Source organism: Chroicocephalus ridibundus, chromosome 3 (genome assembly GCF_963924245.1).
Source record: "Chroicocephalus ridibundus chromosome 3, bChrRid1.1, whole genome shotgun sequence".
NCBI classification, from domain to species: Eukaryota; Metazoa; Chordata; class Aves; order Charadriiformes; family Laridae; genus Chroicocephalus; species Chroicocephalus ridibundus.
In genome coordinates this window covers 125,974,343-125,989,783 of record NC_086286.1, presented here as the reverse complement: position 1 = coordinate 125,989,783, position 15,441 = coordinate 125,974,343, and the positions used below count along the sequence as shown (strand labels likewise).

General features: G+C 47.4%; 1 protein-coding gene and 1 long non-coding RNA gene across 2 annotated transcripts in view; both read right to left on the bottom strand.

Annotated features, from left to right (window-relative positions):
- The window catches only part of LOC134513661 (uncharacterized), a 34,655-nt gene extending 31,043 nt beyond the window's left edge, over positions 1-3,612 (bottom strand). Inside the window, exon 1 of the long non-coding RNA XR_010070483.1 lies at positions 2,326-3,612. This is a non-coding gene — a long non-coding RNA (uncharacterized LOC134513661). The remainder of the gene's footprint in view (positions 1-2,325) is intronic.
- XKR6 (XK related 6) overlaps positions 1-15,441 on the bottom strand; it is a 205,859-nt gene that overhangs the window by 173,717 nt on the left and 16,701 nt on the right. The gene's annotated exons all lie outside the window — the stretch shown is intronic.

Genomic DNA, 15,441 nt, shown 5'->3' with positions numbered 1-15,441 from the left:
CATTATGGATTAGTATCTCCTGGTGAACTCGCTCATGGACTCTCCGACACAACGCGTAGCGGCTTTTACTCCGTGGTGACTGCAAGAGGTTTTTCTCTCGCCTCTGCCTTCGTGGACTCTGCAACAATTTGGTATCTTCAAAATCCACACCGAAAAAAATCTGGCTAAAATTGGTCAAATTCAAAAGTTACTACAGGGAGTGCCTCTGTGTCTCTTGCACACGTCGATCATCACATTAAGCATCAATTAATTCCAAAAAAGGCTAACGATCGCATGCTTTATGCTATGCTTTTTAATAGAATCATAGAATCATAGAATTGTTGAGGTTGGAAGGGACCTTTAAGATCATCGAGTCCAACCTTTAGCCTACCCTGACAAGAGCCACTTCTAAACCATGTCCCTAAGTGCCCCATCTACCCATTTTTTAAACACCTCCAGGGATGGTGAATCCACCGCCTCCCTGGGCAGCCTATTCCAATGTTTAATAACCCTTTCAGTGAAAAAATGTCTCCTAATATCTAATCTAAACCTCCCCTGACGTAACTTGAACCCGTTTCCCCTCGTCCTATCACTTGTTCAGATGCATTTCCCTTGAAAAAAACGTAATAGCACATCAAGGAAAGAAGCTAAAGATCACTGTGGAAAATATAATCATGTTTTCCCCTAAGTTTTTTAAGAAGTAGCATAAAAGCAACCACTATTTCTTCTAGATATTAGTCACTCTGTTCTGCAGACATTTGAGGAAAAGTAAATAAAATTGGTAAGGACTTGCCATGCTTCTCTCCTTGTACTGGAAGAAAATCTGGGTGCACTAAAGCTTTCGTGAGAGCAGGGTGACACTGTCGCAGCAGTGACAAAAGCTCCCACCAGCTCTCCCCAGCGCGCTGGGTTCATTTCACACTGCGCCTAACTTTATACAGCTTTTTATTTCACTTCACCACAACACCCTCTTCTTCCGGCCCCTCTGCCACCACATTCCTCAGTACAGACACTGTCTGCAATGTCACAGTCCAGCCCCCCGACTTGCCCCACACCGTGATCTCAGCTCTGCAACACAACCCTCCCCACAGCTCCAACTTGCGCATAACTGGACCGTTTACCTTTAAAGTGCTTATTTTAAGCAACTCAGAAGCTGTTCAGCTCTATGCCAAACAGCAAGTCAACTCTCTGCCACTCCCTGCTTCAGTTTTTGCACCAAACTGGGGCATCCTTGGGATCTGTGAAAGGAGCATGGAAGATCCCACCCCCTCCTTTGCGCTCCTCCTGGCCTCCATCCTTCTCCTGCACTGCTAGCTTTCCTACAAGCTCACACGGTCAAAGAGGACACCTGTATCACGAGGGTCTAGTCTTCTTCCCTCTCCTGCAGTCCTCACGATGGCAAAAGTTAAACATAGAACCACAGAATCATAGAATTGTCCAGGTTGGAAGGGACCTTTCAGATCATCAAGTCCAACCATCAATCCAACTCTGACAAAACCACCACTAAACCATGTCCCTCAGCACCACGTCTGCCTGGCTTTTAAATGCCTCCAGGGATGGCAACTCCACCACTGCCCTGGGCAGCCTCTTCCAATGCTTGACAACCCTTTTAGGGAAGAAATTTTTCCTAATATCCATCCTGAACCTCCCCTGTCACAACTTGAGGTCATTTCCTCTTGTCCTATCGCCATTCCTTGGGAGAAGAGACTGACTCCCCCTCTCTACAACCTACATGCATATTTCTTTCTCCATGGTGAAAATCCCTCTACTTTACAGGCTAAGCACAAAACCACAGAAGTCGGGGAGAACTGACACCTGCCTGAAGAGCAGGTATGCCCTCCTTGGGAAGGGATGTGATATGAGCCTGATCGCCTCTCCACTGGGACATTCAGTGATGCCGCACTCTCTTAAGAGTACTCTCTTAAGTGCACAGAGATGCCCAGAATAACCCTACCACAATCAGCACCATCCTTTGAAATGCAACAAGCAGACTATTTTCTCCCAGCACACCAAAACCGCATGCAAAACCAGGTACAATTCCAAAACGCTACTGCGGATATCCGCTGCAGAAGATTGTAAGTGAAAAAATACTAAATGTGAGCTAAACCAATTACGACGACAGGCAGCTCCCGTTCTACCGACATAATGATTTCATATTCTGGCTGCAAGATACGCAAGTCCACGGGCTCCAGACGATGCCAAGGCAGCACATGGATATTGCGGGGTCCCTAACAAAGGCTGACAGCAGCCGCTTTCCTTATATTCTCTGCCAGGTCTCCCCTGTGCCAGAATATCCAACCATCTCTATACCCATCCCTGAGAAAATACTCCCCAGCTCTGCCTTACCCTAATTGATGGGCGAAGTCAATTTGCAGAACGTCCATCGGCCAGAAAGCAGCAGCCCACGTTCCGCCAACCAGCCCAGGTGCTTTTTATTTCCAGGGTTTAGAGGCTCTGAAGTCGTACCTAATGGCTGCTGAGCAAAACCTGCGGAGTCTGGCATTACGAGCTGCGTTTCTGCTCCCTCAGAAAGCCAGCAGTTAATGGCATTCAGACTGAATCTAGAATCATGAAAATATCTTTATTAAGCATGTCAGAAAACGTAGCAAAATGCTGTGTTGAACAATTGGCCGTAGCAATGCTACTCAGTTCTGCAAAGTGAGTCTGTATCCCGCCTGATGTGTTACATAAAATATATGTCAGCATTTTCCCGGCAATAACAATACAGCAGTTTCTGAAAACCTTAACACACTGCAAATAAAATATTTCCAATGTACTCGGAATTGTGGTCACTGTGCAGCTTAACGCACTCAGCTGTATACTCACATGTCTCAATTGCCTTAGAGGAGCGCTGAATAAGCCCACCTTTTTAAGGTATACGCTTAGTGCTGAGCCTTAGGTCTTTCTATATATTTCAGGTATAAAGGAAACATATTTTTATTTAGCTCTATTTACGCGTTCCTGTATACAGTCACATGTCCCTAGGAAAAAAATCAGGAGATGAAAGCAAGGAAGAAAGGCCGGCGTAAGGAAGGAGAGACAGGCAACAAAGTTTTTTATGAGGCTTGAAAATTGCTGTGATTAGTCAAGCTAAGAGAGAAATCAGAAAGATGAAGAAAAAGATGGATGGTTCATATAAGGACAAGAGGGAAAACACTATAGCAAGGGGATGAGGAAATTAAAAAAAAAGAAAACAAACAAGCAGAGAAGGACTGACTTTTAAATGAGATATAGTACTGCCTGGGGTCAGAGAAGAGTACCGGGAGCCAGGGATGTACCCTCAGAGTTCATCAAGCATGTGATTTCTGCCTGGGAATCTGTTCGGTTGGAGCTCTTGCTGCTGTCTGTTACGACGCTTTTTGAATCCATCAGCTGCTGACTGCTGGGGACACGCACCCACCAGCACCACGTCTCCGCAGACGCTCGCACCAAAGCAGGAGCTGCCTTCAACGTGTGGGTGGGTGGAGAAACCCTCCATCCGGGTTTGAGGTGAAATAGAACCAACTTTCTGTCCAGTAATTTTACTTCTTAGCTAGGCCTCTTCTAACTCTCTGAAATGAACAGCATGTTGTGCCGAAAACGGTTCGTTCTCAGAGTGACAAGACCAATGCGTACAGTTTGTGCCAAGGAATGGTACGCAGAGAGGCTCTTGCTTATACTTACTGCTATAACAACCAAGGTCAGCTAATTTCGTTATTTGCCCCATTGGAGGGTCGTAAACGGAAAAGCGTAGAGGGGTCCCACCTGCAGGGAGGAGCGGACAGGAGAGGTGACCCAAAACTGACCAACAGGCGTATTCCATCCCATCTGCCCCAGGCTCAGTATAAAAGCTGAGGGATCAAAGGATCACTCTCTTTCTTTGATGGCTGACGTCCAAGGAGGACCCTGTCTGTTCATCTGCCTTTGATCCCGATCCATGGGTTCCTGACTCCAGCTCTGGAACTCAGCTCCCATCCGTTGCTGAGTCCAGTCTGGGACTTCCCCAGGGCCTGCTGGTGACGTCATCCTGGGAGCTTAATACAGTTTTGTACATACTGTACCTAATTCATTATTTTCCTTTATATTTTATTACTAATATTTTACTAAAGTAGTTCAGTTTTTTCTAAACTCATAAATCTCTCTTCATCTCTCCGCCTCTCCGCATGTGGGAGGGAGCATCTGTCGCCGGCCATTGGCCAATTTGGCCAAAACCACAACACTCTCCAACTTAACCTAAGCACCGAAGAACAGAGGTGGCCTCCTGTGGCTTCTCATGACCCGACCCTACGGGACAAATTCCAGTTAACACCAGCGCTGCCACGGACTCCAGTGGGGTCAGGATTCCACCTCCTGCCACTTAAAATATCTGAGCTGCACTGGCCCATCCTGAACCCCACGGAGGTGCGGACACCTCACTGCTGAGCTCTGAGCAGGGACCTCCTCCCCCAAACACACATCCCAATCCAGCCTCACTTGTCTCGCAGCCCGAAAGCTTCTGCTGCCCATCAGCCCAACAGCGATGCTGCTGCATTGTCAGTAAAAATCCCTCTGGCACAGCAAAAAAAAACAGGAACAAAATACAACTTAACCTGAAAAGAACTGCACAGGCACGCTGCACTGATTCTGCACTGGTTCAGAATATATTCAGCATTTCATTTAAGCGGAGAAACTGCCAAGATTTTCCAGCTTTTCACACTGTGATATCCTAGGACCGTCACATACACAGTGCTGGGCTGAGGCAACTGGAAAAGGAAGAGCTGTGTACTGGGTACACCCCAGACCTGTGAGCGGGGCCAGAGGAGGCCCCAGAGATGCTGGGAGGGCTGGAGCCCCTCTGCTGGGAGGACAGGCTGAGAGAGCTGGGGGGGTTCAGCCTGGAGAAGAGAAGGCTCCGCGGAGACCTTCCAGCCCCTGCCAGTCCCTAAAGGGGCTCCAGGAAAGCTGGGGAGGGACTCTGGAGCAGGGAAGGGAGCCATGGGATGAGGGGGAAGGGTTTCAAACTGAAGGAGGGGAGATTTAGATGAGATTATTAGGAAGAAATTCTTTTCCTGTGAGGGTGGTGAGCCCCTGGCCCAGGTTGCCCAGAGAAGCTGTGGCTGCCCCATCCCTGGAGGGGTTCAAGGCCAGGTTGGCCGGGGCTTGGAGCAACCTGGTCTGGTGGGAGGTGTCCCTGCCCAGGGCAGGGGGTTGGAACTGGATCATCTTTAAGGTCCCTTCCCACCCAAACCATTCTATGTTCTATGATTCTATGCTCACGCCCAGCAGCACTGGGAAGAGCAGGACTGGTTTGGTGGCTGCGCCGTGTTTCAGCTGCCTTTGAAGAGACGGACACCAGCAGAAACAAAGTGCTTGCATTTCTGCGAGTGCAGTCATCCCAGGAGAGCACTTCTGAAAGGTTTAGGAAGCCTTTTGATTAGAAGGGAAATTGGAAATCCTAGCTACAGATCCTAGCGCATAATAGGCAAAAACCTGCTGTCACCAAAACTACCCATTTAATTTTTTTTCACAGCTCTACCAGAAAATGAGTTACACAGAAAACCAGATTGAGGAGAAGGAAGAACAAGAAGGGCTGTGAGCGTGGTCTGTCACCTCCACGGACACTCCCTGCTTCAGGTAATTCTATCTTTGTCTAAGTCTACCACCAAGAAAACACCACGCTTACCCATTTTAACTGTGATTTCTCTTTAGAGGTGACATGACTCGGTTCTGATTTTGATGCATCTCGACACCTATCAAGGCTCCTGATCTCACAAGTAGTGCAAGGTGCCTCTCACCCTTTCCAGCTCAGCTTCTTCCTTGAAAAACTGCATCAGCCGAGGACTTAGCCCTAAACCAAACAGCTTAAATAAGGCAGCCCTCCCAGCAAAGGACGGTATCCACACACATTTGGTGGTGGAGAGGTTGAACATCAGTAGTGATCCTTTGCTATTGCTATAAAAAGGAAAAAAAAAAAAAAAAGAAACAGATAACTAGAAAGCTGGACCTGTCTGGAGGCAGAACAGCCTGAGTGGTCAACCCTTCACCCCAAGTCCTCCTCCTGCAAGGCTCTGCAGTGTGGGGAACAGCATCCACGCCACGGAGAAGCTGGCACGTTAATAACTCATCTCGTGCAAAGGGAAAAGCCGTTTCCAAGCCTGAATGGAGCATCCTGGGCAGAGACCCAGCTCATCCTGAGATGTGGTGGACCAGGTGAGGACAGAAACGGGGTCTAGAGGCAGCAAAAGAAGACTTGAAGAGGCAAAGCTTTATAGGAGCAGGAGGGTGGAAGGTCTGGCAGGCCCATTGGAGAGGCAAATTTGCTTTTCTTAGATTATTTAGGGTCTCCCCCTAAATCTTCCTTGGCCCTGCCTTGTCTAACGCTGGCCCTGCCAGAGATACTAATTTTCCCTGCCCCATCTGTTTGGATTTGCTTACTTACTAATTTATACAACGTCTAGCTCCATGGTGGCTAAGCATTTTAATCACAGTGATTAACACACTGAGCAAGAACAAAACAAAAATGGTTAATCAAAGGCTATTAGCAGTGTTTGAATGTCTAGACGCTGCTTTTTACACATGAATGCTGGTTAACGATCATCTCCCCATAACGTTCATACGGTCTCTGATTTATTCATTCTTCTGCCAGCTCTGCAGTTTGCCACAACCACATCAGGGATTTTGACCCATTTGGCACCAGGAGAACACAATACACTCCTGCAGGAGACACTCAACGCTCTTCAGCCTAGCCTGAAGTGCTCAACGCCACCAGCAATCGCGAGCAAGAGAAAAACCTCCTGAGAACCACCACGCTCGCCGTCGGAGCGCAACAGCCTGCCGGAGGTACAACCTGCACTACCATGCACCAAACTCCCCGTGCCTCCAACACAAAGAGGATCCTTCCCCAGTCGAGGAATAGGACAGATCTACAACAGCAAGAAATGTCAGGAACTGTCATTATTGGATGCACCATGTCCTAACTAGCATTTGTCACAACAGGAGTATTATTTATACACACACATACGGAGCTTGGTAGTCACACGGAATCATAGAATCGCCTAGGTTGGAAGAGACCTTTCAGATCATCGAGTCCAACCATCAACCTAACTCTGACAAAACCACCACTGAACCATCTCTAAGGACTACGTCTACCCATCTCCTAAATACCTCCAGGGATCTTGACTCAACAACTTCCCTGGGCAGCCTGTTCCAATGCTTAATAACTCTTTCCGTGAAGAAATGTTTCTTAATATCCAATCTAAACGCCCCCGGCACAACTTGAGGCCCTTTCCTCTTGTTCTATTGCCTGTTCCCTGGGAGAAGAGCCCGACCCCCCCTGGCTACCCCCTCTTTTCAGGGAGCTGTAGAGAGCGAGAAGGTCTCCCCTCAGCCCCCTTTTCTCCAGGCTGAACACCTCCAGCTCCCTCAGCCGCTCCTCACAAGACTTGTGCTCCAGACCCCTCACCAGCTCCGTTGCCCTTCTCTGGACCCACCTCAGCCCCTCAATGTCTTTTTTTGTGGTGAGGGGCCCAAACTGGACACAGTATTGGAGGTGGGGCCTCACCAGTGCCCAGTACAGGGGGACAGTCACTGTCCTACTCCTGCTGGCCACAGTGTTCCTGATACAGGCACCTACTCACCTCCTAGGTCCAGTACTCACCACACCCAAAATTATTGCCAGCATCAAAACAGAGCCCAGTGCCCAACTGGGAATCAGAGCCCCCCTGGGTGAAGCAATATCCGTACACAAAAACCAGGCTTTGGCTCAAGGACCTCTCACTGATGCCAGGCAGAAGGTACAAAAGGAAGGGAGGGGATGCCCTAATACCTGGAGAAAATACTAATCTGGAAAGTCCGAGCCTCTAAGAATGAGTTACCTGGGCAGGGAAAGCATGTCCTACCTGTGTTTGTAAAGCCCCGTGTAAATTAACAGCCTTACGCAAACAGGATTTAAACCAAAAATACAAGTGCAACTACAGAGTTTATTGCTTTAAATACATCTCCAGTGGTTTACACTGTGAACACGGAGCTGAACGGCTTCATTTACGAGTCACGGCTGCTTAAGGTAAAGCATTAATGCAAGTTTGTCTGGTGTTTTTTTTAATAGTTAATACAACTAAGATCAGCCAAAAAAGTTTGGCCGCTCTTCCCTGCTTTCAGTTCAGCTGCCTTCAACTAGTCCTCCTGCCATTCCTGTCACTGAGCTCTTTCTGAGGCCCCTTTGGCCAAACGGTAAGCTTTGTTTTTCTTATAAAATAGGGCAACACGGCTGCAGTATTGGGCTCTGTGCCGGTTCTGGGTTCAAAAGCCTCCAGTAGAAGCTGAATGTTGGGTAAATGTCCACGATAACCAGTAAAGTCAGAAAATTCTCCAATCCCATGCCTGCGCACAGACATTCATCTCTCTCTTGCGATAACGAAAGGTCTATTTGGTGGTAAACTAGAAGGAAATTAAGTGAACAGCACAGGGAAATACCCTTGCGCTGCTCCGGGTTTTACCACCTTTTTCCAACAAATCCCCACTTCAGGGACATTAATCATTTTAGCGAGATCTTTGCTTTGTTAGAAGAAGCGTATGTTTACGGCGAAATATCAGTTTTGAGGTTTTTATCACTGGGTGAAATCCTGTGGAGACATGTATTCAAAGTCCCGGTGCTGTGCAGCAGAGAGGAAGATGGCCATCTCGAGATGGACCTCAATTAGCTCAGTCAAGATACATCTTCAGTCACTTAGGCCCCTTAATATAGCATTACCAGCCACAGAAAGTAATAACCACACTGAATCTGCACATTATTAATTTAAAAAGGCTGGCTGGTAGATCCTTACATTGACCGTCCCAGCTTTCCACCAGTTCTACTCCCATCGTCGATTGTTTATTTATTATTTACTATCTAGGTGTCTCTGGGACAACTTAATACAGTAAGATAGTCTCTCATCTCTTCCCTGCTAATGAATGTCATAAATAACTACAGTAAGCATTATAATCAATATTACACTCTGCTCACATCCCGGAGAACACGAGGTCCGTGGCTTGCAGTCTTGCTGGAGATGAAAAATCTCCATGGGATCCAGATCTGCTCAGACAGAGCAGGTGGATTAGCAGGGGTGGGCTGGGGTACCAGGGGACGGCCAGGCTCTCCGGAGGGCTGAGAAGGCATCATGCAGTGGATAATTTCATGTTTCAGATGAGATCTGCAGCTTGTGCTCACTGCAAACGAACCTCGAAAGCAGCAGTATCACTGTCAGTGCCCCGTGGGAAATGCAAGAGGAGGCTGGTCAGAAACATAAAATATGATAAAAAACAAGGAAAGAAGAGCGGAAAGAGACATAGAAAGTTTATGCACCAAGTAAACCTCAGCAGAGTCCTACAGATTCATTTCTGTTTTAAAAAAATAGGTTATTTTAATGGGAGAGCACTATTAACTACACAATATGGACAGGCTGGAGCTACTTGGAATTTTCCTTCCTACACAGCAGGATCACAGAAAGCTCTCTAGGTATTGAATTCAACTGCTTTTTCGCTCTGTTCCTGCTCTTATGAATTCAGAAGAACGCCACACGAGATTTCACGCTGCCACTTGTTGAAGCTTTGATACACCTCAATTCATCCAGCAGCCCTTCACCTTCTTCCTGACCCTCTCTTGCACTGACAGCTCCAAGGCACGAGCCAAACCACGTTATCTAGAAGCTGAAATCAGAAACAAGCTTTTCTTTCTAAAACAGCTGTCACCTTTGAGATTAGTTATTACACCACTTGGTAGCCTCCCAGAAAGTATTTAGCCAACATATCTTCTTGTGACGCCCACGCTCCCTTCTCACTGCTTCCCCTCTTCCAGGACGTTGGTGGATGAGAAGCTCCACAGGAGCCGGCACCGTGCGCTGGCAGCCCAGAACCCCCCTGCAGCCTGGGCTGCATCCCCAGCAGCGTGGGCAGCAGGGCGAGGGGGGGATTCTGCCCCTCTGCTGCGCTCGGGGGAGACCCCCCTGCAGTGCTGCCTCCAGCGCTGGGGCCTCGGCACAGGAGAGACACGGAGCTGTTGGAGCGGGGCCAGAGGAGGCCCCGGAGATGCTGGGAGGGCTGGAGCCCCTCTGCTGGGAGGACAGGCTGAGAGAGCTGGGGGGGTTCAGCCTGGAGAAGAGAAGGCTCCGCGGAGACCTTATAGTGGCCTTCCAGTCCCTCAAGGGGCTCCAGGAAAGCTGGGGAGGGACTCTGGAGCAGGGAGGGGAGCCATAGGACGAGGGGGAAGGGTTTTAAACTGAAACAGGGGAGATTTAGATGAGATATCAGGAAGAAATTTTTCACTCTGAGGGTGGTGAGCCCCTGGCCCAGGTTGCCCAGAGAAGCTGTGGCTGCCCCATCCCTGGAGGGGTTCAAGGCCAGGTTGGACGGGGCTTGGAGCAATCTGGGCTGGTGGGAGGTGTCCCTGCCCAGGGCAGGGGGTGGCACTGGATGATCTTGAAGGTCCCTTCCGACCTAAACCATTCTGTGATTCTATGATTTTTCTTCAAATAAAGCTGTATATCTTGCAGCTGGGATCATAACCTGATGCAGCAAAATCAGTGAGGACCAAATTCTCCCTAGACCCTGCTGCGAGTACTCCAAAAGACAAAAAAATGATAAATATGAGAGAAGCCACAACATAATGACTCAGCTGAGAACCCATCTTTGCTTCTGAAGCTATTCCTGGTTTCATGCCATGGTATCTCTGAGAGACCTGGGTCTGTTTAGCCTGAAGAAGAGAAAACTCAAAGGGGATCTCATCAATGCACATCAACATCTAAAGGGTGGGTGTCAGGAGGATGGGGCCAGGCTCTTCTCAGTGGTGCCCGGGGACAGGACAAGGGGTAACAGGCACAAACTCGAACATGGGAAGCTCCACCTCAACATGAGGAGGAACTTCTTTGCTGTGAGGGTGGCAGAGCCCTGGCACAGGCTGCCCAGAGAGGTGGGGGAGTCTCCGTCTCTGGAGGCATTCCAACCCCGCCTGGACGCGTTCCTGTGCCACCTGCTCTGGGTGACCCTGCTCTGGCCGGGGGTTGGACGGGATGATCTCCAGAGGGCCCTGCCAACCCCCACCATTCTGTGATTCTGTGATCCCTGTGTAAAATCACGCCGGATACCCTGTTCATCAGTACATGCATCCCAGGTGGTATCAGGTCCTGAGGGGGTGTTACAACGCCCGTGTCCTGTTTCCAGAGCTGGGTTTCCCACCTCCCGAAAGGTGCTCGGCTCCCTTTGCAGCAGTTGCGGAGAGCGCGGGCCTTTGCTAAGGCAATCTCACCTGTGAAACCCTTCACACTAAAACACACTTCAACTGCAAAGTAATGCATTCACGCTAAAAAACTCCAACAGTGAAAAAGCACTTTCTCCATATACATTCCTAAAGGCCAACACACACAAAACGTAATTACCTAATAAAAATATCTAGAACGAACCCAAGTTTTCCAAATTTTCTTCACTGTGGTATGCAACCCAGCTCTTCACCTGACCGTAGTCCTGGTGCTAACTCCAGCCAGAAGATACTGCACAAACAAACCCTAGAAACCGCAGGGATCTTCAAATCTTTTCAATGTAAGACAAATTCTCAACTGACATTACCCTGTTGATATGCCACCAGGAAAATACTTGGTCCTCCATATCCACACTCCAGAGAGGCTGGAAAACTGACTTTGTAACATGCAGTATTTTGCTCCACTCAAAAATAAGAGTATCCACAATTAATCTATGGAAAGGTACTTCTTCCATAGGTATTTTCTGCCTCTGAAAGGGGCAGAAACTCACCTCACTGGTTTGAGCTCTTTCACCATAATGTACTGTGTCTAAAGCTCAGGTGATGGAATGAGATCCCTGTTGCACACATGAATTTGCATGAAAAAAAAACCCAGCTGTAATTGTGCCATTCTTGATTTTTGCAGGAAAAGAGTTTCAAACCTTCAGAACTCACGTCCTTACGTGGGAACCTCCCTAATCAAAGCAGTGAGGAAACGCCAAGTGAAGCAAAATTTTTCTCCACAGCACTGCAGAAAATTTTGCCAAACTTCAAAAACCCTCAGAGGACTAAGGCATTCATCACGGGCTATTAAACACATGCCACCTCCTGCTCAGGAACTTTCGAAGTCACAAATGCCAGATGACGGCACGATAACCTGGAGGAAAACCACGACGCACCTGCCCGGATCCAACGCCTTTTCCCAGGCCACCTGTGCTCTTTTCTGTTTGCCATCAAAAACACGATAACGAGCCGCACAGCGTTTTTGGCCTGAGATCTCCGAAGATACAAATGCTTCAGTTGCACTTTCCTATACCTCCAGAAAAGCTCTTTCAAGCATTGTAAACTCCTTTCAATAACTGGTAGGGTTCAAACAACAACAAAAGGTATTTTATGCTCAAATTGGAACTCCATTAAAAACACCAAACGTTGACGCTTCTTTGTGATTTCTTCCTTGAACTCGGGCAGTCATTACAGATCACAGGGAGCTCTGCACAATAAGCTACTCATCCCCATCACCCAGAGCCCTGACCCATTCAGGACGTAGAGTTATTTCTTTAATTCACGATCAAACGACTGCAGCACACCCCAGGAACGGGTCCCCATCAAAGCCAAGGCAGAGCAACAAAACCCATCGCTAAATCGGGAAGGACGGGGTAGCAAAACAGCCTCATTTAGATAATCCCACTGGTTTGACCCAAGGAGATAAGATCTTATCAGATAACAGAACTCCTGCGGGGGGGGGGGGGGGGGGGGGGGCGGGAAGCATGAGACCATAAACCAACAAAATCTGTCTTTGCTGACGGAATCCAGAGGGTTTTAACTCTTCGCGTCTGCAGATCAGCCCCATTGCTGTGGTCTGCGGAGATGGTACATAGAGGAAAATAATAGCTACTCCACAGAGCTGGGTAAACAGCCTAATTTAAAGGAGAAATTTCTTTTTATAATTCTACTCATATGATTAGGAAGAGTAATATATATCCTTTAATGGGCAAATAAAGTCATTTCAGCGTTATCATTAGAATCATCGAGCAAAGGATGCATGAGCAAATTTTATGTTTGGGATGGTAAATTTTCATGGTCATTCCCTGCTCCTACGAATGTGCTTTTCCGAAATCTAATATAGCACGTAAACAGCACTTTCAGTAAAACCGGCCTTAATTTGTCAGGCTTTTAAGTTGCATTTCTATTATGAACCTTCTCTTTTGTTGGTCTCTTCTCAGCTAGTTCTTCATTATTGGTAGGAAGACAACCCTAAATGACTTCTCCTGTAATGAATGCCTCTTTAACTTAAATCACTATGAGCTTCTCAGCCTCTGACACTTCAAAACTTATCACCTGTGGAGTTACACTCCCCCAAGTGTAAGGGAAGTAGTGACAGGACGAGGGGGAACGGTTTCAACCTGAAAGAGGGAAGATTTAGATGAGATATCAGGAAGAAATTCTTCACTGTGAGGGTGGTGAGCCCCAGGTCCCAGAGAAGCTGTGGCTGCCCCATCCCTGGAGGGGTTCAAGGGCAGGTTGGCCAGGGCTTGGAGCAACCTGGGCTGGTGGGAGGTGTCCCTGCCCAGGGCAAGGGGGCTGGAAAGGGATGATCTTTATGCTCCCTTCCAACCCAAACCATTCCATGATTCTATGAAAGCCTGCTGAATACCCAAGCCAGGACTAGTTAGGGTGGAAACGTCGGGCTAGCAAGGCTGCAGCACTGTTTGCTGGTGTTCAAGCTTCTGTTTGGGACTTTGAAGACTCTCTTTGGCGAAGAAATTATGCTGTTATGTTTTTCTTCCTTTGACTACCACTAGTTCTCACCTGGCTGTCTGCTGGAGGAGCTGGCTGGGCTCAGATGGGCTACTGGGGTGTGGGCAGCTGCCAGGTACTGCTTCTGCATTTGAGGTAAATAAGGGGAAGGTACTGAAGCTCCAAAAACCTGAAACTTCATGAGGGTCAATGGCCAGATGAAACCCTAGCAGGTGATGCTCCAAGAGCAGGAGAGTCAGGCAGGGACAGCTTGAAGCTGCCCTAGCAAATTTCTTAGGTGACCCAACAAAGTCTGCATGGAACAAAGAAAATACTGAAAATTTAAAAAACAAAAGAAACAAACAAAAAAAGTTGCTGTTTGCTGGTTTCTGCCACTCAGTTCCATAAATACAGCAAGTAGCCCAACCCTGGAGATGCTGGGTTTAGAAAAAAATAACGACCACACGCATTCAATGCACCGATTACACAGAAACCCCAGGTTTGGGAACAGGTAAGAGTCCAAATAAAACACTTTGACCTACCTGAGCAGTACTGCTGAAGAAAACAACAGTACCTTCCAAGCCAAATGCAGTCCTACAGAAGGAAAATGGGTAAAGAGCAGAAAACAGAAGATGGGAGGAGGACATTGCCCATCTCCGAGTTTTTGAGAGATACTGCAAAACCACACCTGCAAACACAAACGTAAACTTGCAGTTACAGCTAACAGAGACCGTCTTACTGACAGGTTTCCTCCTGGAAAAGGGATCGGAAGAAAAATAAATTTCTTTAAGAGTGACTGCTCTTTGAGCCTAATGAGTAAAAATCCACTTTTTTTTTTTTTTTGATGGTGAAATTGCTCCTAAGAACGCAGGCTTTCTATTTTGAGTGACTAACAGATGTTTTCGCTGCGGATTTAGGAGAGGAAGAACACACATGCAATGATAATGGCAGCCTAATGAAGTTTAGTCTCCAGTTAATTCGCACAACCAATTAATACTATACCCAGTGGAAAGTGCTAGCAAGGCAAGAACCCTTCCGTTGACCGTAAGGGTCAATGCTAGGCAAAATATCCAGTCTAAATATGTGTGTTTTAATTCTTTGCTAGCGAAGAATAAGTATGTTGTTTGAGGGCTGCGGTCCTTCACAAGCAATAACTTCACAGAAGCGCACAATAACCCAGCACCGGATCCCAACCACCAGAACCTTCCTAGTTTTTTTTTTTAGACGCCTTTGTTAGGAGTGCTGGTTTACAAATCCCCTAATCCCCTGAAAGAAAGGGAAAAATAATCCAGTCCCAGGCAGAGAAGTCAGCAAAGCATCAGAAATTAAACTTGAATCCCGAATTCAAACTCCCTGCTGCAGTTATGTAGCTCCCGATAATTGTAGTAGCTTTTTTTTTTTCTCTGAGAACACAGTTATATACCAACAAGAAAAATACAAGGGTCAGAAATAATTTGCCCTCACTGCTAAAAAATTGGTCACTTCCCAGCAACTGCAAAGAGCCGGTTCCTGGTTAAAAGAGCAGCAGGGAATTACGGTGAGATCTGCGTGTTCAAACAGAAAATTCAGTGGTTCGTTCCAGGCAGAGCTTGATCACAACAAGCAAAAATAATGAGAGCCTTTAACGAAGCTCTAATTGTGCAACAAGCCATACCAGGGGGGGAAAAAGAAAAAAAAAAGTTTTCATAAATGGAATTATTAAACTCCAGAGCAGTAAAACAAAGACTAAAAACATGCTCTGCACAAACAGTAGTAAAGCATCAATTAAGGTGGTGCTTTGA